The 24091-nt window shown below is 45.6% G+C and overlaps 1 protein-coding gene and 1 pseudogene across 4 annotated transcripts in view; one reads left to right on the top strand and one right to left on the bottom strand.

Moving 5' to 3' along the window:
- The window catches only part of LOC140394299 (NEDD8-conjugating enzyme UBE2F-like), a 571886-nt gene that overhangs the window by 477931 nt on the left and 69864 nt on the right, over positions 1-24091 (bottom strand). The gene's annotated exons all lie outside the window — the stretch shown is intronic.
- On the top strand, positions 5538-5877 carry LOC140407832 (large ribosomal subunit protein eL30 pseudogene; annotated as a pseudogene).

The following is a 24091-nucleotide window of genomic DNA, read 5'->3' as shown; positions in this document are numbered from 1 at the left end:
GAGGGTCGCGGAGTCATCCATCGTGGCGTTTCCCATCGTGGGAATTCAAGAGCAACCAGCTTTTAAAAATGCCAGTGTGAGCGGCTTTAAAAATGACGGCACGATGTGCTTGCATGCTCACTCATCAGTGCGCAAGCCCAGAGCGAAACACCGCCTCCACCTGACGTCAACCCGCTGACCCAGGAGAAGATTTTCTTTAAATTCAATTCAATCTTCCTGCATCTGTCTTGAATGTGCTCAATGGCGGAGCCTGCAAATCTCTCTTTGATAGTGAATTTGAGAGATTAAAAAGATTCACAATAAGTTGAGTTAAGTAATTCCTCCTCAGCTATGTCTAAAATCGTCACATTGTAATTTGCAGACTATATCCCCAGGCTGTAAACCACCCACCCGTCTGAGGAAAACTTACATTCTGCATCTGCTCTGGAGAGTCCTGAGAGAATAATGCCTGTTTCAATGAGGTAATTTCTCATTCTTCGCTACTCTAGACTATAGAATATAAACTCAGGCTCACCTCTCGCATTAAAAGTAAGCGAAAATGGTGGGTCGTGAATGTCGGCCGGCGTGGGTTGCGAAGGATGGCCAGTTGGTAAAAAAGGGTCCCTGGCAAAAAAGTTTTAAAAACACTGGATTAGGTGGATTGGCCATGCTAAATTGCCCCTTAGTGTCTAAAGATAAAGGTTAACTGGGGATCAGTCACCATCTCATTGAATAGCGGGACTGGCTCGAGGGGTTGAATGGCCTACTCATGTTCCTATGTTACATGGATAGGGCGGGGGAATGGGCCTAGGTAGGGTGCTTTTCCAGAGGGCCGGTGCAGACTCGATGAGCCGAATGGCCTCCTTCTGCATTGTAGGGATTCTTTGGATTCTAAGTGACCAACTGATTCAATGTGTTGGCTGGGGGATAAATGCTGCCCAGGACACTGGGAAACTGGGAAACCTAGGGCAGCTTGGTGATGCAGTGGTTAGCACTGCTGTCTCACAGCGCTGAGGACCCAGGTTCAATCCCGGCCTCCTGTCCATGTGGAGGTTGCACATTTTCCTCGTGACTGCGTGGGTCTCACCCCACAGTCCAAAAAGATGGGCCGGCCAGGTGGATTGGCCACGCTAAATTGCACCTTAATTGGAAACATTTTTTTTTTTAAATCAAGTCTGTATCTGTGCATGCACCTTATTGAAATTCTTCAATTTATCCTGTTTAACATCTCTATCATCTTTCCATTACAAAACGACCTAAAGTTTTTTTAAATAGTCATTTTGAACCAATTTTGTAAACAAATTGCTTGCACTGGTCATGTAGCATTTCTCCCAGTTTAGGACTGAACTGTGATTGGCCTTTGTAACTTAATGCTAGTCCATTATAAGAACATACAAAATAGGAGCAGGGATAAATCACATGGCCCACTGAGACCGCCCCACCATTCAAAAGGATTATAGCTAACTATGTTTTTCAACTTTCCTGCCCACTCTTTCCCTCGATTCCCCAAGACCAAAAATATGTCTCCATCTTGATGGAACATCCACAACCCTCTAGGGAGAGAATTCCAAGATTCACACCCCTCCGAAAGTATTTTCTCCTCATCTCAGTCCTAAATGATCAGCCCTTTATCCTGAGGCTGTACCCAGTGTTTTAGATACCCCGGCCAGGAGGAAACAACATCTCAGTATCTACCCTTTCAAGCCGCTTCAGAATCTGTGTGTTTCAATTTCACTCTTCTAAACTTCAGAGAATATAGACGCATTCACTCAGCCTCAACCCCCTTATCCTTGGACTACGCTGGAGTACATGATCCCAGAAAGACAGGGCTCTTCCTTAATTCCATTGAAATTAAAAATTGCTGCTTAATAGGAGGGCGAACGGGGGAGGTGGGGAAGTGGGGGAAGAGCTTGAAGGACTTAAAAACTGCTGTGTGTTGCTGACTGGCATTTTGAATGCCAGTCAGAAAAAGAGCTTCCAATCCAATGCATTACTTTCATATATAAATTTAGCATATAACAAGATCCTACAAGCTGCAATGGGATGACCAGATGTGAAAACAGTGACTGCAGGTAAGGCAGCATGTGTGGCGGGAAAAACAAGAGTTAGCGTTAGGTTGGTGTCCTTCATTAGAACCCATCAGAGTTGAGGCGAAAGGTCATCAACCTGAAACATTAACGCTGTTCTTTTCTCCACAGATGCTGCCTGACAAAGAACAAAGAATAGTACAGGCTCTCTAAGCCTGTGACCGCCACGCTGCCCGACTAATCCAAAACCTTTTACACTTCTGAAAATGAAATGAAAATCGCTTATTGTCACAAGTAGGCTTCAAATGAAGTTACTGTGAAAAGCCCCTAGTCCCCACATTCCGCCGCCTGTTCGGGGAGGCTGGTACGGGAATTGAACCGTGCTGCTGGCCTGCCTTGGTCTGCTTTCAAAGCCAGCGATTTAGCCCTGTGCTAAACCAGCCCGTGGGGTCCGTATTCCTCTATTCGCAAGCAATTCATGTATTTGTCAATTCGCCCCTTAAATATCACTATCATATCTGTTTCCACCACCCCTTTCGGCAGCGAGTTCCAGGCACCCACTACCCCCTGTATAAAAAAAACTCCCTCGCACATCTCTTTCACTTTGCCCCCATGCCTTAAACCTAGTAATTGACTCTTCCACCCTGGGAAAAAGCTTCTGACTACCCACTCTGTCCGTACTCCTCATAATCTTGTAGACTTCTATCAGGTCGACCCTCAACTGCCGCCGTTCCAGTGAGAACAAACTGAGTTTATCCAACCTCTCCTCATAGTTAATGCCCTTCATACCAGGCAACATCCTGGTAAATTTCTTCTGTACCCTCTCCAAAGCCTCCACATCCTTCTGGTAGTGTGGCAACCAGAATTGAACACTATGGGCGGGATTCTCTCAGCCCGGGGCCGGCCAATCCCCGCGACCGGCGCAAATCGCGTCATGCTGCCCCAACGCCGGCACGCGATTCCCCGCAGAGCAGAGAATCGGCGCCATTGCCGCCGGTCGGGGGGGCGCTCTACGCAGCCGGCCCGCCGATTCTCGGCCCGGGATGGGCCAAGCGGCCACCGTAAAAACGCAGAGCCCTGACCACACCTCTCAGCCGGCGGGAACTCGCCGTGAAAGGGTCGGGGGGATGGCCTGTGTGTGTGTGGGGGGGGGGGGTTGTCCGACCCCAGGGGTCCTCCGATGTGGCCTGGCCCATGTTCGGGGCCCACCAATCGGCCGGGATCAGCAGCTGGAGCGGCGTGAACCGCCCCAGTGCTGTGCTGGCCCTTTTGCGGGACAGAATTAGTCGTCGGGTCAGCCCGTTCACGCCGTCGTAAAACGCAATGGCAGTTACGATGGTGTGGTCACTCTGCTGCGGGATTCGAGAATCCCGCCCTACATTCCAAGTGTGGCCTAACTACGGTTCTATACAGCTGCAGCATGACTTGCCAATTTTTATACTCAATGCCCCGGCCGATGAGGGCAAGCATGTCGTATGCCTTCTTAACTACCTTCTCCACCTGTGTTGCCACTTTGTGACCAGTGGACCTGTACACCAGATCCCTCTGCCTGTCAATATTCTTCAGGATTCTGCCATTTGCTGTATATTTCCCATCTTCCAAAATGCATTACCTCACATTTGTCCAGATTACACTCTGAAATTCATTTCTCCGTCCTAGTCTCCAATCGATCTTTCCATCAACCTTTGTGTTGTCTGCAAACTTACTAATCAGACCAGTTACATTTTCCTCAAAATCATTGATATATACTACAATCAGAAAAAGTCCCAGCACTGATCCCTGCAGAACACCACTAGTCACAGCCCTCCAATTAGAAAAGCATCCTTCCATTGCTACTCTCTGCCTTCTATGACCTAGCCAGTTCAGTATCCATCTTGCCAGCTCACCTCTGATCCCGTGTGACCTTTGTACCAGTCTGCCATGAGGGACCTTGTCAAAGACCTTACTGAAGTCCATGTAAACAACGTCCACTGCCTTTGTCACTTCTCCGAAAAACTTGATGAAGTTAGTGAGACACGACCTCCCCTTCACAAAACTATGCTGCCTCTCACTAATACGTCCACTTGCTTCCAAATGGGAGTAAATCCGGTCTCAAAGAATCCTCTCCAATAATTTCCCTACCGCTGACGCAAGGCTCACTGGCCTGCAATTCCTTGGATTATCCTTGTTTTAAACAAAGGAACAACATTGCCGACCTGCTGGTTACTTCCAGCATGTTCTGACTTTATTCCAGATTGCCAGTATGCAGTATTCTAATTTTCGGTTGAGATAACCAGATGATCTGCTATTTTGTGTTTTGATGATGCTGCTTAAAAGCAAGAATTCCATGATGTTGGAAGAAAAAACTTTTTGAATAATGCTTCAAGAACAGAACCAGCAAAATTGGTTCAGCAGCTCATTCAAGGATAGCAGCTTCAACACCAGTGATCACTCAGTATTGAGCTGAAATCTGTTGCCTAAGAGTCCGAATTAGAAAATGCAATACAATTTTTATGAATGAACTAAGTAGCCTTGTAAATTCAGTTGCGAAGATTCATTAACATAGCAGTTCGTACTGGGAGGAGTTGGGAAGAAATCCTTTTGGAAAGTAATTAACAGCTTTTTTTCTTTCATTAAAAACCATTACTGCGGATTCTGGTCCAGCGATGGAAAAAAAGTAAAACTTCTCTGCAAGTTGAAACATGATGGGAGCTCAGAAACACCCGCAACACGTCAGAGAAAATTCTCCCACTGCCCCTGGCAGTCTGACATGTTGCCTTTGTGCGTATTATCAAAAAAAAATCTAAATTTTTCAATTGACAAGTAGCTCCACAGGCAATATTATGTGATCAACTGACATAGATACGAGCTGTTCTGCTATAGGGTATAATTCACTGCCCTGCAAGGGGACACGGTGGCGCAGTGGTTAGCACTGTTGCCTCACAGCGCTGAGGACCCTGGTTCAATCCCAGCCCCGGGTCACTGCCCATATGGAGTTTGCACATTCTCCCCGTGTCTGCGTGAGTTTCACCCCCACAAGCCAAAGATGTGCAGGTTAGGTGGATTGGCCACGCTAAATTGCCCTTAATTGGAAAAAAATTAATTTGTATTTAAAAAAATTAATTTACTGCACTGCAAGTTGCTACACACAAACTGTGGACACAGTTTTCCAACTATGCAATGAAATGAACAGCGACACATTATAATGGCATCAAATCTTTTAGCACAACCATGATATCAGATTGCTCATTTTGGTGACGACTAATGAATTGGCACTAGGGTCTAGAGTGGCAAGATTCAACTGATACCAGCAACATTAACAAAGGGATCCTACCACTGATATTTAGGGCAAGAAAACCAGCTCGAACTACTCTGTGGCTAACTTGGGTTCTCCTTTCCCCCTCTGTAGCCATCTTGTGTTGGCCTCGCCAGCGAAGTTACTCCTCCTCCCGCGGTCATTCAAGCTGCTCCGTGGCATCCCTCATATATCCTGGGCTCCGAATTTGTTGTGTTCTTCAGGCTAAGGCAGCAGGGGCAGCAGCAGCAGGCAAGATGGTTGCAGTGAAGACGACAAAAAAGTCATTAGAGTCCATCAACTCCAGGCGGTTATGAAAAGTGGCAATTATGTGCTGGGCTACAAACAGACTTTGAAAATGATTCGTCAAGGCAAAGTCAAGCTGGTTATTTTTGCTAACGACTGTCCAGCCGTGAGGAAATCTGTGATTGAGTACTATGCTATGTTAGTGAAAACTGGTGTGCATCACAACAATGGCAACAACATTGAACTGGGTACAGCTTGTGGTAAATACTACAGAGTGTGCACATTGGCGATCATTGATTCTGGTGATTCTGACATCATCAGGGCATGCCAGAGGAAATCAGTGAAAAATAATACAGCCACTGTTATATTTTGCAAATAAAATTACAATACAAAATATTTGAAAAGTTATATCCTGCACTCACATAGATCATCTGTAAAACATCTATTATCAAGGAATGTAGAATCAAAGCTCAACAGAATGTTGAACTATAGATCTAAAACAGCACGAGTCAGAGGAATTGGTGACCAAACTCATCAGGTCACACAACTGTGCTCGGTGACACAGTGATAAGCACTGCTGCCCACAGCGCTAGTGACCCAGGTTCAGTTCAGTCCTTGGGTGGAACCATCGAATCATAGAATCCCGACAGTGCAGAAAGAGGCCATTCGGCCCATTAAGTCTACACCAATCCTCTGAAAGAGCACCCTATCTAGGCCCACTCCTCCACCATAACCCCACATCCCCACCTAACCTGCACATCGTTGGACACGAAGGGGCAATTTAACATGGTCAATCCATCTGACCTGCACAACTTTGGATGAGTTTGCACATTCACCCCAGTGTCGGGGTGGCTTTTCTCTGGGTGCTATGGTTTCCCCTCTCAGTCCAAAGGTGTGCAGGTTAGGTGGATTGGCCATGATCAATATATGGGTGACGGGGACAGGACGGGGAGTGGGCCTAGGTGAGGTGCTCTTTAGGAGGGTTGGTGCAGACTCAATGGGCCAAATGGCTCCCTTCTGCACGGTTACTTTGTTAACTCTGATCATCTGAGAAACATAAGGACGACAAGTATCCCTAGTTTTAAAATTCATTGCAAGGAGAAATGGGAGAAACCCAGGCTGTTTGGGCTCAAAGCATTCTTATAAAAGTTTTTTCCCTTTATTCTTGTTGACACCTTGTGAGCCCATCCCAAACTGCCTTTGAACTGAATGGCTTGCTATTTCAGAGAGCAGTTAAGAGTCAACCACATTATTGTGAACCTGGAGTGACATGGCGGCCAGACCAGGTAAAGACAGCAGATTTCCTTCCCTAAAGGACATTAGTGAACCAGATGGATTTTTACAACAATCAAGGATAGTTTTCTGGTCACCATAACGGAGGCTAGTTCTCATTTCCAGAGTTTATTAATCAAATTTAAATTCCACCACCCTCTATCCATGCCTCTGGATTATTAGTTCAGTGACATTACCACTACACCATCATCTGTCCTTAATTTTGTAAAAGACACGGTAACATCAAGTCAGAAAACCTAAACAAAGAGCTTGGGACAAGGGGAGACATTCAAACACAAACTGCAAATTTAGGACTAATATCGGGAAGTTTTTCACACAATGAACGCCACATGGAAAGGAATTTAACGTATAAAAATGGAGGTGGACATGCTGGAATCATTCAAGTAACTGGATGGGGCCTTGTTCAACTAAATAAACTAAAACAGATACTTTTTCATTCACACCTGTACCCCCAATGATAACTGGTCACGGTTGTAAATTTCTCACTATACCGCTTGCCTCCCTTCCTCCAAAAAGCAAGCTAGCTGCTCACTTACATTACTTGAAGTCTCCGAAAAGAAATCTATCCACCCTACACTACCACCAATGCCCTGCTTGAATCCAACATGTAATTCTAAATATGCCTGGTCACAATCAGAGGAACTCACATTTAAGTATAGAACAGAATTATTTTTCTGGTGCCAACTCAATATTACAGCTGATCCAAATCCCTGCCAATTCCCCAGAATCTTTAATAATTTATTTTTATTCACCTCCCCCTTAAATGCTGCAATTGGCTCAACTTTAAGAGTCAGCTACATTCCATATTCTGATAATCCCTCAGTTGATTTTTAAAAGGTTGTCCTACTCTACCCCTAATGTTCTGAAAATATCCATCCGATTTACTAAACAATGTCCATCACAACTACGAATAAAAAAATGTTTGTGACAATTTAAATTAAGTAATTAAAAACCAATGGTTCATCCCAAAGGAAAACATGTTTTGGTTACAGCAAACAAGAAATAAACCTAATGCAAGAATATTAAACTGGAAAGAGTGCAGAAAAGATTTACTAGGATGTTGCCGGGACTTGATGGTTTGAGTTATAAGGAGAGGCTGGATAGACTGGGACTTTTTTCCTTGGAGCGTAGGAGGCTTAGGGGTGATCTTATAGAGGTCTATAAAATAATGAGGGGCATAGATAAGGTAGATAGTCAACATCTTTTCCCAAAGGTAGGGGAGTCTAAAACTAGAGGGCTTAGGTTTAAGGTGAGAGGGGAGAGATTCAGAAGGGCCCAGAGGGGCAATTTCTTCACTCAGAGGGTAGTGAGTGTCTGGAATGGGCTGCTAGAGGTAGTAGTAGAGGCGGGTACAATTGTGTCTTTTAAAAAACATTTAAATAGTTACATGGGTAAGATGGGTATAGAGGGTTATGGGCCAAGTGCGGGCAACTGGGACTAGCTTAATGGTAAAAACTGGGCGGCATGGACTGGTTGGGCCGAAGGGCCTGTTTCCATGCTGTAAACTTCTATGATTCTATGATTCTAAGAACAACAAACAGCTTGGAGCAATATCAGCTGCACATTTATACAACTATTCTAATATTTCCAAGAGAATCAAAAAAGCCACGTTTGAAGCACATATTGAATATTTCACTATTAGGACAGAAAAACCTGCAAATATAATGCAGGGCCAGCAGCACGAGTAAAGCTTGGTCAACTGTCTCTGTTGCTTTGCATGCTCTGTGCAGCCAATGTTTGCTGTTTCCATTTTGGATTTTGCAACACTTATGTTTCCCTTTTTATGGAATCTGCATTGCATTCCAAGCATCAGATAGCAGACCAAGACTAAACCTCCATATCTCATCACCTGTAAGTTCACCACGACTATTAAATATCAACCGTACCATTTGGTGCCCCAGTGGTGAGAGTTTGGATCCGTGCAGATCCTTGGCAGCACTAGAAGGAAGCTTCTGTCAATCAGTGGCGCTGTATTAGACACACTTTGTGCATTGAGCCACATAGGCTAGGACAAATTCATGTATTGTCCAATCCAGGGGAGCAATATGGATTCTAGGTTACACCTCAGGGTTCCTAGGCTATGGGCAGGGAAGAGCATAACATTTTTTACCTTCAAATGTTCATTGGGTTCAAACAGACTGTTTGGGCTTGGCTGGGCTGGGATACCTTCAAAAACGATAACTTGCCGAATCTCAGTCGCACCTCAGGTAAAGACAAAAGAGTTGCACAGTCTTCCACCACGCTGCAAAAAGTAAGTCCTTTAATCAATTTGCATATCAAGAGGGGTTTTTTCCTCCCCAAAGCATATACACGTTTCCAGGCAGAGTCTCAATTACAGTTTAGTGCTTGTCTGGATAAGAATATGTGACGCAAACATCTGTTGTAATATTTTTACAGGGATGATTGTGTTCGACAGGCCTCCGAAACCTTTGTGGCAGTAATGTTGATAAATGGAGGAAATACAATGATGTAGTTAGTGTACTTGGACTTCAGGAAACCTTGGCAAACTCTTGGCAAGAGATAACTGGATTAACTGATATGGAATTTATTGCAGTGTGGAAAACTGGATTCAAAATTGGTTAAAAGGGAGAAAATAGTTGGAGGGGCAGTTTTCCCAGAGTTGCTGGAAATAAGTAACAATATCCAGAGGGTACAGTTTTGGGGCCATGTGTACATCAATAATTTGGACATGGAGAGGGAGTAGTATCCAAGTTTGCAGAGACCACAAACTAGGCAGTATAGTTAATTCTTTGGAACATCAAAGGATATGCGGAGGCTGTGAGGAAATGGTTTAAAAAGTGGCTGGTGGAATCCAATGTCACTAAATATCAGGTGATGAATTTTGGTTAAAAAGTCAGAATATTCTGAATGGAAATGTGCACAGTGATGCTAAAGAGCGAGCAGAGGTTGTTTTTTTTTTAAGTTCCACAGGTCATTCATTAAAATGCAGCACCTTAATGAAATCCAAAGAGTCAGTAAAAATAAAAGAGGTAATGAGCCTACATGAAACATTTGTAAAATACAAGTGCAGGTTTGAACCCCACATTATAGGTACACACCATAGGCAATAGGATAGAAGTACTTGAAAATTATGGAAAATTATGGAAGGATGGGAGAGTAGACCGAAACAGACTATCTGAAGAGTAGAGGGGTCAAGATTGAGAGGTCATGCAGACGGTATGAAAACAGAGGGCAGCAATATCTTCTTCAGAGAATTGAGAGGTTGTGGAATTTCCTTCCAACAGGTAGTGGCTGGGGCAAAAATTTGTGTTAACATTTAAGAGTAGATTGATGATTGAAGGAGGGATGGGGTTGAGTAGATGATGCAAACATGGTGGGTAAATGTAATTAGAACGATTGCTCAGGTGGAGGATACGCACCAACATGGACACGGATGAGTCAAAAGGCCTGTGTCTGTCTTCTACCTTTGTGTGCTTCTCTCTGCATCTGTCATAAAAGGATTGCTGAATAACTTTGCAGAAAAGGGACCCAAACCAACATTTGGAGCTCCTCTGTTACTATCCAACAACAGAGGCTGCAAGTCAGCAAAGGTTTTTTTTTTAAATTTAATCAAAATTCTGGCTAATCAGCAAAGAATTCAGCCTCAACATTGATAAATATCTATAGCAGTTTTAACTGATGCATGCAAGTAAAAATCTATGACCTCTTCACCGCCATTTCTCTTTTTTTATTCACCATCACAGTAGCAGACCCCACTTGGTCTGCTGGAAAGGAACCTTGGGCGTCATTCTCCGCCGGCGGGAGTCTCCGTTTTGCCGGCGCCCGGGGGTTTCCCGACGGCGTGGGGCTGCCCCACAATGGGAAACCCCATTGACCGGCCGGTGTTACGGAGACCCCCGCTGGCCGGTCGGGGCAGAAATGTGGCGGGGCGGGTAGGAGAATTTCACCCCTTCTGTCTGGGGATGACTCACAGGTGCTTTTGGAAACACTGGATACCATTGGCTGAATCTCAACTGAATTGTCGCCATGTATTTCACTCTAATCTCTTCCTGCATTCTCCAATTCATTGCCACATCAGGTCTGCCTCCCTGATCTATTCGACTAAATCTTTTAATTGTTGATTATTTGGTCTCGAGAAAAAAAAAAATCAATAGATTAATTTAGAATGCAAATTCCACCCTCCAGTCATTTCCGCCAAGGCCTTAATTCAGTCATTTCGCCCACGGGCTAGATTTTAACAAACAGTGAAGTCCTAGATCAAACATGTGAAAGGTCACCGGCACAGATTTTATTTACAGTACCAGCTTTGTCATGTAATATTTTAATTTTGCCCTGCAGCCTCACGGCGCCGAGGTCCCAGGTTCGATCCCGGCTCTGGGTCACTGTCCGTGTGGAGTTTGCACATTCTCCCCGTGTTTGCGTGGGTTTCACCCCCACAACCCAAAAGATGCGCAGGCTAGGTGGATTGGCCACGCTAAATTGCCGCTTAATTGGAAAAAATTAATTGGGTACACTAAAAAAAAAATTTTTTTTTAATTTGCCCTGCTCAATTATTTAAACAATCCCAAATAAACTGTGCACATCTCAAAGAAATGGACTTAAAAATAATAGCTAACACATGTTGACTTCATGTAACAGTCAACCATTACGCAGGGAGTATAATTTCATGATTAGGCCTACCCAACAAATGTTTTCCCCATTCCATCTGCTCTGAATTACTCAGATCTTTGAAATTAGACACAAATTATTTATGATGGAAGCCAGGATACTCCGCATGTCCCAGAGGCTATTTACAAACCATCGCGGCTTCATTCATACCCACCCCTATTCCAATATTGCCCTCACGATGAGCAGCAACCTTAACTTTCACAATCTTTCTCCCTCTCTATCCTTTACACACCGTGCTTACTGAACCTCATTTTGAAAACCTCCTCGTAATCCCTTCAATCCACCCATCATCATTCCCTAGTTCCTGACAGAAGGTCCAAGGGCTCATGAACAAGACCTCTTTGATCGATTACCTTGTGGATAATTGCACTGGCATCAAGACTATGACAAACCCGACGTGGCACCACCCTGCCTCTTTGCTCTATGAGTGGGAGGTAGAAAATATAACAGGCAGTGTCACTCTTTTGGCTTTTGCCCCTACTCCACCAGTGCTTTCACCTAATTCCATCCATCTCTCTTTTAAAGTCTCCATTCTCTGCCAGCTATCCAGCAGCAGATCTAGCTGGACCGCATCAACATTATTGTACCTCATTTTCCTTTCCAAACCCACACACTACTCCAGAAACAAGGATAACCACTGTCGTTGTTTTCGGTGCTGAACATTGTTTTGCAAAAGGAACAGTTGCAATTATAAGCAAACGTATAGTAGTACTAAGTGGGTATTTTAATCAGCATAATTTCATTTAAAGCAAGGACAGTCCAAACTGTGGTAGCTCGGAACCATACTTGAATTGCATGTGAAGCCATGTTGTGCTACATTTTTTCTATACTGACGCCGCATGTAAAGTAGGCACGGTGGTGCCAAAGGGTCAAACGTGTAACCAGAAGAGAGCTCTCTTTGACTATCTCCAGAGGCATCATCACCACTAATGGCTATCTGAGCTCTGCTGTCAGAGGCACAGGCAGTTAGGTTTCTTGCCCTGCTGATCTGTTCAGTATTTCTGTGCTCAATCACCAAAATATTTTTCCTGTCATGAAGCAACAAATACAACCAGAAGACTTCAAAGACAATACATGCACACTTGTTTTCCTGTTGCTCCAGCTGTCATGGAATATATCTCACAATATAAAATGACAGCATTCACAGACTGGAGACCCCGGACAGTATTGCAGAACAGTTCCTGCAACTGCAGGAGTATGTGGCTATGAATTATCTGGAAGATTCTCCAGAGGACAATTATTTAAAAAGACGGAGCCTCCACTTTTGTGAAAAATATATACATATTTCTAATTGAGTCACCAAGCTCTCAAGCAATTTTGTATTCACCAAGCAATGCATAATTTAACATGGACCACATGTGAAGCACATCTTGTTCTCTCACAAGGGAGGGGTAGCTGCAGCAAGTGGACACTCTATCCAATTTAACACGGCTAATCAATACTCCGAACAGCAAAGGAAGTCACTGAGGACTAAAGGCAATGTTAGCAGCAGATATTTCCCATCAAACAGCTGAATACAGGGATGCAAACCCAATGCAACTTTAGCAGAAGGTAATTACAGTATTGGAAGAGATAATTAAAACTGGTACGAAACAATGATTACAGTTGAAATGCTTCAACAACGAATATTCAAAACATGCAGCAGAGCATTTAGCTAACCATGGTGCAAGATAATAGATGATACTTCAAGGTTTATACTGCACAGTATCAGATCTGAAGTAGCTTCCATTCACCCAGCAGTCAAACAGACAATGGGCTGTTCGTCGACACTCCCAGAGCTGTCAGAAAACGGAATTCATTTTTGGGACTCAAAGATGCTACTAGTGCACAGATGGCCTCAAAATCATTTTCGCATTTCTGATGATTAATAAATTCTGTGACTCTTCCTAAAAGATTAATGGGGGGGGGGGGGGGGAGAAGAGACAGAAAGAGGACTACATACATTAATCCAAGGTAGCGCTGCACACTTCCAATAGTCATGAGAATATCAGAGACATTCCTTCAAGATGCATTCCATTTAGCTGTTGTTCAAATTCTCCAGAGGACCAGCAGTCACACAGAACATATGGTAGCTGCTGTGGTTATAATGCGCTTGCAAAGCTGTATCAATCACATTACAGGAAGGAGAGAGCAGGAGTGTCATGACACCAAGAACACTGCTTTGTCAACACATATCCCCGCCAATAAAAAGTCAACGGTCACCATCTTGCTTTCAGCCATCTAACAAATATTAAACAAGCAGAGAGTGATTACAAAAAGAAAGAATCTGACGGTTGGAAATCTGAAATAAAAGCAGATCTGTCAGTATCCCAAAGAGATGGTTAATATTTTGGGTGACACCTATTCATTAGAATCCATGTCAGATCATCAGTTATATTAGGCAAAGCAAACGGATGCTTGTAGGAAAGATTTATGAATAGCTTATCCTCTCCCCCGCTTCCCACCCCCACCTTCTTACCAAATTAACAAATGATTTCAGATTCCAGCTCCCTGTTATCATCATGGACTCCCTGTGTTCTCTTCTGGGTCAACGAACCAAAGGCCAGCGGCATTCCAGTTCAGGGCATGACACAGCTATAATCATACTCTGACAAGCAGATAAACAGCACTGACAGGAATTCACAATGACCCACAGACCACACCCCTGACTTCATTCACTATATTTGCTTCAATTAATGTACAAGCCTGATGTCACAACAGCTCCAGTCGACAAAAAGCAGGGCCTTGCTTCCCAACTCTAACTTGAAAAACTCACCTTTCCAAAGATGTCCTTTAACTCGGAATACATGAAAAAACAATGTCATGTGCCAGTAACATGGCATGATGGATTCTGGGTGCAAGATCTTAAAAACAAAGCCAACTTGCCGTTCTAGTTTTCCAAACCACAATGGTGCAATGATTCATAAAGAGCTTCACGGATCCTCAAAAAGGCTACATGACAAATGCCCATGTTTGGCAGCACAGCGGCTAGCACTGCTGCCTCACGGTGCTGAGGACCCAGATTCAATCCTGGCCCGGGTCACTGTCCGTGTGGAGATTCCACATTCTCCCAGTGTCTGCGTGGGTCTCACCCCCACAATCCAAAGATGTGCAGAGTAGGTAGATTGACCACACTAAATTGCCCCTTAATTGGAAAAAAAAGAATTGGGTACTCTAAATTTTTCAGTCAGCAATATTCAGGCATTGTCCATTTACCCAGGTCCTCAAACAAAAAGCAGCAGCGCTCCACAGTGACTCCTGACCCCTGTTTGCTGCTACAAGAAAATGAATACCAATGTATGTCGTGGGTGGAAATTGTCACAAGATCAGGAATACCTACCAGCGTGCAATATTATTCAATCCCTTGGAGCTGTTGAGTGATATGGATGAAAGGTGGAGAGAAAGAAGGATGTTCTCCACCAATTTGGCACATAGGCAAAAAAAAAAGAGTCCTCATGCTGACCTCTAACAGCGCTGCTGAACAAGTTAGAAAGTTACTTTTCAGACTGAGATGACAGAAGGACAATTCACCCTCTGCCTTGTAATCAGTTACTAAGTGGAAATGCCGTGGCTGGTTCTCACCAACCATGGGTATATCCGAGCGCAAACAGTTAGCTCAAAATTCCAGTTATATATCACAAGGGAGCAATTCCTCATATTTAAGAATCTGGGGCATCATTCTCCGACCCCCCGCTGGGTCAGAGAATCGCCGTTGGTTGCTGAAGTCTCCAGCACCGGAGATTCGGCGGGGGCGGGAAGCGCGCCGCGCCGGTTGGCGGGCCCCCCCGCTCGATTCTCCGGCCCGGATGGGCCGAAGTCCCGCCGATTAATTGCCTGTCCTGCCGGCGTAAATTAAAGCACCTATTTACCGGCAGGACAAGGCGGCGCGGGCGGGCTCCGGGGTCCTGGGGGGGGGGGCGATCTGACCCCGGGGGGTGCCCCCACGGTGGCCTGGCCCGTGATCGGGGCCCACTGATCCGCGGGCGGGCCTGTGCCGTGGGGGCACTCTTTCCCTTCCGCCTCCACCGCGGTCTCCACCATGGCGGAGGCGGAAGAGACTCCCTCCACTGCGCATGCGCGGGAAACTGTCAGCGGCCGCTGACGCGCCCGCGCATGCGCCGCCCCGACATGTCATTTCCGCGCCAACTGGCGGGGCAACAAAGGCCGTTTCCGCCAGCTGGCGGGGCGGAAATTCCTCCGGCGTCGGCCTAGCCCCTCAATGTTGGGGCTCGGCCCCCAAAGATGCGGAGCATTCCGCACCTTTGGGGCGGCGCGATGCCCGTCTGATTGGTGCCGTTTTGGGCGCCAGTCGGCGGACATCGTGCCGTTTCAGGAGAATTTTGCCCCTGATCTTTTGACTTCCGGTGGTGGCTACGGAGGAGTAAGTCACACATTTGGTGGCTCCCGCTCTGGTCGGACCTTACCCCCGTTTTTCTACCGGACTTGAATTGTAAAACGGATGTTAGTGGCAATTGTTTACTGAATTCCCACTTCGGTGCATGGAGAGAAGGACTAAAAGTGTTCGTAAGGGCAGAAACAAAAAGATAGAGAAGCCTTGGGCTGAAGCTGCAGCAGGAGACAGCATGGCGGAGGTTCGGACCTCTGGCTTATCGACCCAGCAGTCTGTAGAGCACCTGATGCAAGTCATTCAGGAAGGCTTTGCTAAGCAGAAACGGGACTGCTTGGACCCAATAAAAGAGTCGATTGAGCGGTTGGAGCATAGATTGGACGCCCAAGATCGGGTGATCCAGAAGGTGGAGAAGGCGCTGGCTGAGCAGGAGGAACATCAAACTGCAGTGGAGCTGGAGGTGGGGATGCTGAGGGACCAGCAGAAGAAGCTCCTGGAGAAGGTGGAGAACCTTGAAAATAGGTACCGCCGGCAGAACCCAAGAATCGTCGGGCTCCCGGAGGGGTCCGAAGGAACGGACGCTGGGGCCTACATCACAGACATGTTTGTGAAGCTGCTGGCGGATGGGGCATTCTCCCGGCCCTTGGAGGTGGATTGGGCTCACAGAGCACTCGCGAGGAAGCCACAAATGGGAGACAACCGACCCCCCCCCCCCCCCCCCCCCCGAGGGCAATGGTGGTGAGGTTCCACAGGTTCTCGGATAAGGAGCACATTCTACAGTGGGCCAAGCAGACAGAGCTGAAAGTGGGACAATAGCATCTTGCGGGTTTACCAGGACCTGAGTGTAGAGGTGGCCAGGAGGAGAGCAGGCTTCAACCAGTTCAGGTCGATCCTTTTTAAGAAAAAGGTGATGTTTGGACTGTTATACCCAGCCGGTCTCTGGGTCACGCATGAGGATCAGCACTTCTATTTTGAGTCGCCTGAGGACGCGTTGGACTTTGCGAAAAAGAAAGGGTTGGTGATGGATTGAGAATTTTTGAACTTGGCTGCAACGTTCATGTTTTTTTTTTCTTTTGTAATAAGTTTCGCGTTTTGCGCTTCATGGAAGATGTTTGTGATGCCGTTTTCGTTGATTTGGAACCAGCGGTACAGCTGAGTGACTTAAGGTTTTCATTTGCACTGTTGGGGGATGGAGGTGTGCTTGTTTTGATCTTGGTGTTTTTTCTGTTGGGCAATTGTGTGGGGATTGTTTGATGCTGGAGTTTGTTTGCATGAGTTGGGGGGAAACAATAGGTGGGAGACTATCTGGCGCCGGGGATGGGAGCCACCAAGCTAGCTGGGCGAGCTAGCTCTCAGAAATGCAGTGGGGGGTGTGCATATGTTTTGTTTAGTAAAGGGGTTTTGGTTACATGGTGTTGTTACGAGGGGGAGTGAAGTTCTGCTGATGAGGGAGGGACATGGGCTGAGGGACAGAGAGGAGGTTGGGGGCAGGGGATGGACCGGTGGAGGCGCGGAGCACGGGCTGGAGGTGGGCCTAAAAAAGGGGATGGCTGATCGGGTAGGGGGGGGGGCAATGAGCCCCCCAACTAGGCTGACCACCTGGAATGTTCGAGGGTTAAATGGGCCGGTCAAAAGGACACGCGTGTTCACGCATCTTAGGTGATTGAAGGCGGACGTGGTAATATTGCAGGAGACGTACCTTAGAGTAACGGGACAGGTTAGACTGAGGAAAGGCTGGGTCAGTTAGGTCTTTCACTCGGGACTAGATTCAAAGACTAGAGGGGTCGCGGTCCTGATCAATAAGCGAGTGGTGTTTCAGGCGGGTAGAATAGTCTCGGATGTGAGAGGTCGGCACATTATGGTCAGTGGGAAGCTAGGGGAGGTGCAGGTAGTATTCGTAAATGTGCAAGCGCCAAATTGGGTTGATGTGGAGTTTATGAAGAGGATGCTGGGGAAGATTCTGGACCTGGACTCGCACAGGTTGGTCATGGGGAGGGGACTGCAACACAGTTATGGACCCTGGCTTAGACCGGTCAAGCTCGAAAACGGGCAAGGTGCCAGCAATGGCAAAGGAACTCAGAGGGTTCATGGAGCTGATAGGGGCGGTTTGGATCCATGGAGGTTTGGGCAACCGAGGGTGAAGGAGTACTCCTTCTACTCACACGTGTTGCCTTGAGAGGGTCACCGTTCGTCGACTTCTTTGCGGGAAATTAATCGTCAGCAGACGGACGGACCGGGGGGGGGGGTTAGATTAGAGTATGGGGTTCAGTAAGGGTGGGATCTGTACGAGAGGTAAATGGCTTTTGCACTATGTTTATGGTTTCATGAATATTGCTTATTTTGTTGTTGTTACTATACCGATAATATCTCAATAAAATGTTTATTTAAAAAAAAAAAGAATCTGATCTTTTTCATTGTCACCGCTAAAGCCCCCTCACCAAATTCCAAGTATCTCTGGCAGAGAGGAAATCCTAACAGTGCAATGGCCCGGTTCATAGAATCACAGAAGGAGCCCATTTGGCCCATTGAGTCTGCACCGGCCCTTGGAAAGAGCACCTGACTTAAGCCCATGCCTCCACCGTAACCCCACCTAACCTTTTTGGACATGAAGGGGCAATTTAGCATGGCCAATCCACCTAACCTGTACATCTTTGAACTGTAGGAGGAAACCGGAGCACCCGGAGGAAACCCCAAGCAGACACGGGGAGAAACAGCAAACTCTACACAGTCATCTGAGGCCAGAATTGAACCTGTAGCTGTCAGGCATCAGTGCTAACCACTGTGCCACCGTACCTCCCTATGACACACAAACAGACTCAGCAAGATGCTTTCCCCAATTTGTAACAAGAGCAGGACTGAGCAGAAGGCCTGAGTGGGCTATCAGCAGAAATGGGGAGAAATCAAAGGCAGATTTGGAATGAACTCCAACCAAGTAGAATTACCACAAAGCCAATTGACATAATGCAGAATCAGATCAAGCAGGCTCTCTATGCTTTGGCTGCTGGCACATCTAATCCCCTTAAGTTGCACTTCAGATGAGCTGATACCATGAGCTGATACCAGTGTCAATACAATTTGACCCGTACAAGCTTATCAACAGAAAGAAAGAATGGTTTGCAGCTATTGTCTGTACCTTTGAAGGCAACCTTCTGAAAAACCTCATACGGTATTCCATGTGCAGAGAGCTTCGCTCCCTATCTATACTGGAACAATGCTCCCGAAGTAAAGTCTGCCAGTGATAATCTCTGGTAAATAACACAAGACTGTTTCTTTCAACACACTCCTTACTTGTGCCTTGTCGGTGGTGGAAAGGGTAACCCACCCTGGCTCCCCAAAGTTCTCCAGCATCAACAAGGCACAAGTCAGGAACGGGATGGAATACTTTCCATTTGCCTGAACAAGTACTACTGAAACACTTTTTTTTTAAAAAACACCTTCCACAATAAAAGCAGCCTGTGTGATCAACATTTCACCTACTAGTCTAAACACTGGCCTCCTCCACACAGTTGAAGTGTGAACTATCTATAGGATGCTCTGCTGTGAACTGGGAAGGCACTGATCAACTATCTAATACTGAGCACCATTGATGTCAAGGCATGTGGCCAGTCAGCACCAACTAGTGCTTTAGGCACTTTCCTTGTGCCTGCCAACACTTTTCAGAAGGGCAGCACGGTGGCGCAGTGGTTAGCACTGCTGTCTCATGGCACCAAGGTCCTAGGTTCGATCCCGGCTCTGGGTCACTGCCCATCTGGAGTTTGGACTGGATTTGCTTATTGTCACGTGTACGGAGGTACAGTGAAAAGTATTTTTCTGCGAGCAGCTCAACAGATCATTAGTACATGAAAAGAAAGGAAATAAAAGAAAATACATAATAGGGCAACACAAGGTACACAATGTAAATAGATAACACCGGCATCGGGTGAAGCATACAGGGGTCTAGTGTTACGGAGGTAAGTCCATAAGAGGGCCATTTAGGAGTCTGGTAATAGCGGGGAAGAAGCTGTTTTTGAGTCTGTTTGTGCGTGTTCTCAGACTTCTGTATCTCCTGCCCGATGGAAGAAGTTGGAAGAGTGAGTAAGCCGGGTGGGAGGGGTCTTTGATTATGCTGTCCGCTTTCCCCAGGCAGCGGGAGGTGTAGATGAAGTCAATGGATAGGAGGCAGGTTTGTGTGATGGACTGGACTGTGTTCACGGCTCTCTGAAGTTTCTTGCGGTCCTGGGCTGAGCAGTTGCCATACCAGGCTATGATGCAGCCAGTTAGGATGCTTTCTATAGTGCATCTGTAAAAGTTGGTAAGAGTTAATGTGGACATGCCGAATTTCCTTAGTTTCTTGAGGAAGTATAGGTGCTGTTGTGCTCTCTTGGTGGTAGCGTCGACATGGGTGGACCAGGACAGATTTTTGGTGATGTGTACCCCTAGGAATTTGAAACTGCTAACCATCTCCACCTTAGCCCTGTTGATGCTGACAGGGGTGTGTACAGTACTTTGCTTCCTGAAGTCAATGACCAGCTCTTTAGTTTTGCTGGCATTGAGGGATAGATTGTTGTCGCTGCCCCACTCAACTAGGTTCTCTATCTCCCTCCTGTATTCTGACTCGGCATTTGCACATTCTCCCAGTGATTGCGTGGGTTTCGCCCCCACAGCCCAAAGATGTGCAGGGTAGGTGGATTGGCCACGCTAAATTGCCCCTTAATTGGAAAAAAATTAATTGGGCACTCTAAATTTTTTTTTTTTTTAAAACAACACTTTTCAGAATAAAACAGGCCTTGATCTACAATGTGACTTGAGTGCGTAAAAAACTGTGCTCCTCTTCCACAGTCACAGGAGAAATATAGACTTGGGAGGTTATTCAGGACATTTAAGTTGAACGTAATCTAAATATATTTCTCCTTAGGAAAGTGATCCCTTTCCCAGTTCCTTAATTTTCAATTAGAAGAATGCAAATGATCAATTCATCTAAAACTCAAACAGTTTCTTTGCAAAACTAAATAATTTAAACCACTAGTCTAACTGCAGGTGAAGTCAGGAAATTGCACACAGTAAACATACTGATGCACATAATAATAATAATCTTTATTAGTGTCATAAGTAGGTGTACATTAACACTGCAATGAAGCTACGGTGAAAATCCCCTAGTCGCCACACTCACTTCGGGTACACGGAGGGAGAATTCTGAATGTTCAATTCACCTAACAAGCACGTCTTTCGGGACTTGTGGGAGGGGGAAACCGGAGCACCTGGAGGAAACCCACACAGACACAGGGAGAAAGTGCAGATTCCGCACAGACAGTGATCCAGCTGGGAATTGAACCAGTGTCCTTGGCACTGTGAAGGAACAGTGCTAACTAGTGTGCGACCGTGTCACCCATTTCAACTTTAAATCAAGATTTCTTTCATCTCTGTAAAAACCACAGAGTTAGAAGGTGAACACATCCTATAATCTAGTCGACCACCAAGACTAAGACCCAGATTCATTCATGAAAAATGGCTAAAAATAATAATTGCACAGGGAGAAAATGGATAAATTGAGGCTCTTTGCCAGGATTGTTAAGACCATAAGACCTGGGGGCAGAATTAGGCCATTCGGCCCAACAGATCTGATCCGCATATCAATCATGGCTGATGTTTCTCATTCCCATTCTTATGCCTTCTCCCCACAACCCCTGATCCCCTTATTATTTTTTTTAAATTTAGAGTACCCAATTCATTTTTTCCAAGTAAGGGGCAATTTAGCGTGGCCAATCCACCCACCCTGCACATCTTTGGGTTGTGGGGGCGAAACCTACGCAAACACGGGGAGAATGTGCAAACTCCACACGGCCAGTGACCCAGAGCCGGGATCGAACCTGGGATCTCGGCACCGTGAGGCAACAGGGCTAACCCACTGCACCACCGTGCTGCCCCCCGATCCCCTTATTAATCAAGGACCGATCTATCCCTGTCTTAAAGACACTCGGTGATTTGACCTCCAGAGCCTTCTGCGGCAATGAGTTCCACAGATTCACCACCCTCTGGCTGAAGAAATTCCTCCTCATCTCTGTTTTAAAGGATCATCCCTTCAGCCTGAGGCTGTGCCCTCGGTTCTAGTTTTCCCGACTAGTGGGAACACCCTCTCCAAGTCAACTCTATCAGCCTCAGTCTTGCCTTGCCAGGTAGGCAAAAGCAAATCAGTGGCCTGCTCACTACTGGAACTGCATAAACCCCTTTGATCACATGGATGAGTTCATAGAAATGGTGCCTCATGGCTCATTATATAAAACAGGAGTGAAATCATAGCTCGTATGAAAAAAATTCTCAAAGGGCTTTTTCAAAACCATTTGGAAACTTTAGCCTAGAATTTTCTGGGGCACATGGAGGAAAATGTTACAAACAGCTGCTGTGGTCAGATTTTCTTGTGGCTTACGTTCAACAAGGGAGAAGCATTGGGATCCAAAGTGAGCAGACAGTTCATTCTGCAGGAAGTATTGTGCCTCAAGATTGAAACAGAATCGGTCACACTCGAACATTCTGATCACAAGGAGAGAAATAACGGAGAAATTGAACGAGCCCAGCAGTTGTTGGACCTACAATTCTCCTATAGCTCAGCTGTCACTTTTCACAATGTCAAATTTCAGAGGGCTTTTTACGGAAAGCTTGACAAACAAATTTGGTAATAAAAGTTTAAAATATCTCAGCCATTTAGATATTATTGCAATTGTTGCTCGTCATATTGGTTACTTCAGACACAAATTTTGATAAGCTGAGCATCCATCTAACAAGGGTATCAAGATGTCCACACAAGTTTCCTCTAGGAAGTGACCAAAACCCATTCAATCATTCCATACAATGACTCTGATGGGAGATTGTATACTACACACCAACTGGGAAGAAGTATGGAGACGGTTCATTTTTAAAACTGCCACTTGGAAGTTAGTTCCAAATGCATTATTAAATAGTTTCTGTTCATTTTAAATTCAATTCAGTTCAACTTTACCAATTTTTCCTTGTGCACTGCTCAAACAAAAAACTAAAATTGACAACGGAGATCATAGAAATTACAGAATAGATTTATATTGAAACGATCTACTCATCCTTTCACCTCTACGTAATTCCTGATCAAGTCTTCTCAATCCCATTTTCAATAATATTAGTCTCTGCTTTCATAGAATCCGTGCAGTGCATATGGAAGTGATTCGGCCCATTGAGTATGCACCGACCCTCTGAAAGAGCACCCTAACACCTAGACCCACTCCTGTGCCCTATCCCCGTAACCCGACCTAACCTTTGGACACTATGGGGCAATTTAGCATGGCCAATCCACCTAACCTTCACATCTTCGGACTGTGGGAGGAAACCGGAGAACCCGGATGAAACCCACGCAGACAAGAGGAGAAAGAACAAGCGACACACAGTCAACCAAGGTCAAAATTGAACTCAGCTCCCTGGGGCTGTGAGGATGCAGTGCTGACCACTGTGCCACCATGTCTCCGTCTCCCCCCAGTCCCCCCAAAACCCGGAGTTCTTTCTTCCACCTTACAGCAAAGTAACCAATATCAACAAAATCAAGTGAAATAAATTGGATTTTCAAGCACTTTTGTCTGATATATTGTTTCTAACCTGAAGCCGATAAGTGTCTGGTAATCTGCAAAATATTTGAACAGCAATACAGTTCAGATTGCCCTCAGTCTATATAGGTCACTCCTTCACAAGGAGACAGAAGTCAGATCTTTAAAAGGAAAAGTTAGCAGCTAAACATCACAAGGCTGTTGGGAACCTTTGAATCCATTTGAAATTGGTTAATATTTTAGAAATCATTGCACAACCTACTTGTGGGTAACAAGTGCTCAAGCAGCACCTGATTCCTGGCACCATACTTTAAAGTGGATGCCATCATTATGAAGAGGATGTCAGTGATTTGGGATTTCAGTGATGGGGTGAGACTATAGAGAAACTGGGATTATTGCTCCTTACACTCAGAAGGTGAATGGGGGCTTTAATAGAGATGTTCAAAATTATGAGGGGTAGAAGGAGAAACTGTTGCCACTGAACTGTTGTTCAATAACCAAAGCCTTTCGCTTCACAGTCTTTCCCTTTTGATATTTCTTCCCCCTACCTTGCCCCTGTTCCTGCGTAAAACCTGCTGAATGTCTTATCTTTTCCAGTTCTGATAAGGAGGCATCACCCTGAAGCTTAACTCGGTTTCTCCCTCCCTGTTTCCGTACCAGCCTCCCCGAACAGGCGCCGGAATGTGGCGACTAGGGGCTTTTCACAATAACTTCATTTGAAGCCTACTTGTGACAATGAGCAATTTTAATTTCATTTTTTTCAGATGCTGCC

The sequence above is a fragment of the Scyliorhinus torazame genome, chromosome 2 (assembly GCF_047496885.1).
Source record: "Scyliorhinus torazame isolate Kashiwa2021f chromosome 2, sScyTor2.1, whole genome shotgun sequence".
Classification (NCBI taxonomy): Eukaryota; Metazoa; Chordata; class Chondrichthyes; order Carcharhiniformes; family Scyliorhinidae; genus Scyliorhinus; species Scyliorhinus torazame.
The sequence above is the reverse complement of the archived record's forward strand: the minus strand, read 5'-3'. Positions and strand labels throughout refer to the sequence as shown.